The sequence below is a fragment of the Pteropus vampyrus genome, unplaced genomic scaffold (genome assembly GCF_000151845.1).
Source record: "Pteropus vampyrus isolate Shadow unplaced genomic scaffold, Pvam_2.0 Scaffold25, whole genome shotgun sequence".
Lineage (NCBI taxonomy): Eukaryota > Metazoa > Chordata > Mammalia > Chiroptera > Pteropodidae > Pteropus > Pteropus vampyrus.
The window spans coordinates 9,218,821-9,222,486 of NW_011888806.1; the positions used below are offsets into that span (position 1 = coordinate 9,218,821).

Sequence of the window (3,666 nt, forward strand, 5' to 3'; positions counted from 1 at the left end):
AAACCAGAATATCTCATCCCAAAATATTCCTCTTTGAGTGGCATAAAAATTGTTTTGAGCTGCAGGCACTTGAGAAACAGCAGATGAAAGAAATGATCTCTAATCCTCCTTTCTTTCTGAAAGCAGGAGGTAAAACTCCCATGTAAAAGTTACCTTCTCTGTACCAGAGGGAAGGAAGGCATTCTTATCACCAGAGACAGAGAGTGGAGGTTAAGAGAAATTCGCACAAACAAACCTTGTTAAACTAACTCATATCTTCCTAGATAACCTCACAATTTACTGCCCCTAGCCCAAACCCCTTTGTCATGTTAATTCTTCACAAATGTATTGTTTCTTTGTTTAAAAGATATAAACGCTTTCTGCTCTGGTCACTTTTGGTATTCATTCTCTTGTGAAGGTTCCCTGTGCATGCAAAAATTTTAATAAAACTTGTATGTTATTCTCCTGTTTACCTGTCTTAGGTCAGTTTAATTCTTAGGCCCAAGAGAAGACCCTAAGAATGGAGAAATGTTTTTCCTCTTCTACACTTCCCTTTAGTTCCCACAATCGAAATTTTTTCTTAAGTTCTTAGGTTCATTTTTTAAGGAAAGGAAAGTTTTCCTCAAATATGATACTCTCAGAATAACTGCATGCCAATGGTTTTGGCTTCTTGATCAAATGAAAAAACCAGGCTGTTCACCATTTTAATTTTCAAAGTGAAATATGAATAGTGTGGTAATCTCATGATGCTCTGAAAACTAGCAAATATTCTAGTCTTGATAAAAGGCTAATGAATACTGAGTTCTCCTCTTATATTTTCTTTTGCTTCTTTTTTTTAATCTAAACAACAACAACGAAATGAGATTTTCTACACCAATGACTATTGTGTTTTCATGAAGGAAGTGTGTGCTCCCAGTGTTTGTTTCTTAGGGATGGAAAATTATGCAACATAAGGGAGATGCACTAACTTGCTCATGTGCTAGAAATACCATTTAGCACCCTGACCTAAAGTAATAATTTTTCAAATGGTCTGATGAACTAAAATAGAATATACTCCGGGGTCCTGAGAGAGTTGATATTGCCTCCCAAAGAATATAGTCTGCCATCAAGCATTTAAAAAGTCAGATCTTAAACCCTCGTTTAGATTTTTAATTCATATTTTTGATTAAAATAATTACATTTTTCTGAAGCGTATTTCCAAATAAGAGCTCTAAACTTTTATATACCCTTTAGCTACCACCCTAAAAAGAGTAGAAGCACATATGCAGTAGTCTTATTTTGAGTAATAAATAAGCAAAATAGCTACGAGCCTGAAAGATTTGAGCCCAGAACCCCAAGTTCTTCGGTGATTGATAAATGTCATTTGTACATTGTACATGCTGTCATTCTACAATAAGAATGTGTAACAAAAGAAAATAAACTCAGTTCGAGTTCCACTTGTTTGGAAGGCAGTGTATGTATGTTTTAGAGACTTTCAACCTTTATCAATTGTTTTCTCAGAGCTGAAAATATCTAAAAATTTAAGATCTGGAGAAGGGAACTACAGTTTCTTCTCTCTCTGGTTACCCCGGAGTATAGCCAGAACTTCTTGGTACTCTCAAGTAAGAAAACTCGTATTCTTAAAACTTGTATTATATTCACTTGTAAAGTATATCTTCTTTTACTGAAATGAGAAAGATTGGCCAAAAGAAGGAAATAAGACCTTGAAATATCATAGGCTCAATTTATCATGCTTAATTTGTTTATTTTTGACTTAGTGTTGTTTTTCTTAATAATACTAATGAGGAATCTATCCATTTATTGGCAGTCAACAAATATTCATGGAGAACATCCTATGTGCCAGACACTGGTTCTAGGTGCTGAGTGTATAGCAGTGTGTAATAATGATGATAACAAGCTGATCTTACAAAAGTAAAATTACCCAGAACTCAACTAACTAGAACATCCATTATTTAGAATGTTTCATTATTTCTTTTTAAAAAGAAAGTCTAATTTTCCCAAGACATGAATTCTATCAGGAATTCAGAGAACCAAACAAATAAATCAATAAAATTTTCCAATTTTTCCAATTGTAGTTGTCTTGAGGTCGATTACAATCAACTCCATGTTATATGCCTTCAACCACACTAAAATAACTCTTAGGCGTCCCCAAATTAAATATAGATTTGTAAAGTCTCTAAGCATCTGAAGCACATTGGTTCACATCATCATTTTGGGATAGGTAAATGGAATAATGCCCTTTGGAAAACTGTTTATTTATTCCCATGTTTTAATCAACCAGATCAAAGTAGGATAGTCTACTTGGGCCTCAGTGAAAGAGAAAGTATGGTTCACCAAAGATTATTTCTCCTGAAAAAGACAGGGTTCTAGAAGTATTGCTACTACACATGGGATCTGCTAGATGTCACACAGAATACGTTGCCTGACCACAGCTCCCACTCTCTGCTATGGAAGACAGACATTTCCATTATAGATAAAGAAACAAAATTAATGCAGCAAATGAAAATACATATGGACAGGAGTATATATAATCTTAAGTCTTCTACATTAGAAAATGTTTTAAAAAGACAATTGTATTCAAAATTTTATGAATTCTGACTATATGCAAGGCATTATGTTAACTTGAATATCCAGCTAAATAATACAAAAGCATTATAATTATCGCACCCTTGGTTTATTTCCGTGGTCTTAACATTTTTTTTCCAATTACTCAGTTTATAATAAATATTATTTTATGCTGTCTAGACGAATAGCATTAAATGTTTTGTTTTGTTTTTTTTTTTAATTTAAAAGACCATGTTTTAAAAGTCCAGCCAATCTAGTTTAGATTCTTTCATAATGTCCTATAGGCCATGATCACTATACCCATGAAACCTAAATGTAAAAGTTTCATTTGTTTTCCTGATTAAAGCTACACTTTGAAATGACTTTCTATCTGCCTCTTGTTCTGTAACCTTCCTTTTAAGAAGTACTACGCAGAGATCAAATTAAAGTACTACCGAGAAAAATACCTGACTCTAATGACTTAACATGTCATTTTAATATCATTATTTACTGTGGTATAACCATCAGGTACAAAAATGAGAATCATTTTTATCCAAGACACGGTTCTCTCTCTTTCTTTACATGGCATAATACCTCTCGACATGTATACATATTTAGTATTTTCCAAACAACAAAACAGAAGTCATTTTAAAATAGTAAACCATGAAAATGTCTTACCCTCTTCAGTTCACAAAGACTTTTCTCAGAAAGTCTCAACCATCAGGCTGAAGTTCTCACAGAGGAAATCTATGCCCAGTAAAGCCACTCTTCTGTTGATATTCTGACCACTTCTCTGATGGTGCAAGAATTTAAACTCTGCTTCAGCTCTTCATAGCCAATCGCCCTCAGGCTAGGAGTTACTGACATCACAAGGTGTCACCGGGACTCCAATACACCCACACTTCCTCCAGCTTGCAGAGGCAGATGTTCCCTAAAAAGCTCTTGTGGTTCTCAAATGACTAGACTAGTTTCCATTAAATTGAAGATCTTCCTAAAGCTTTATTTTGATTTCTAAATATATGTCATTCACATCCATGCAGGCTTATAAGCATTATAAACAATGACAATATCTTCCACCCACTGATAGATCCCAGCAGACGTGAGGATGGGAAAAGGAGAGTCAAAGAGTGGGTAGAAAGTTTC

At 34.2% G+C, this 3,666-nt stretch overlaps 1 protein-coding gene across 1 annotated transcript in view; it reads right to left on the minus strand.

Moving 5' to 3' along the window:
* DMP1 (dentin matrix acidic phosphoprotein 1) overlaps nucleotides 1–3,296 on the minus strand; it is a 12,120-nt gene extending 8,824 nt beyond the window's left edge. The window contains exon 1 of the mRNA XM_011356317.1: nucleotides 3,202–3,296. The gene's annotated coding sequence lies outside the window, so the exon portion shown is untranslated. The remainder of the gene's footprint in view (nucleotides 1–3,201) is intronic.
* Between the last annotated feature and the right edge of the window lie 370 nt (nucleotides 3,297–3,666).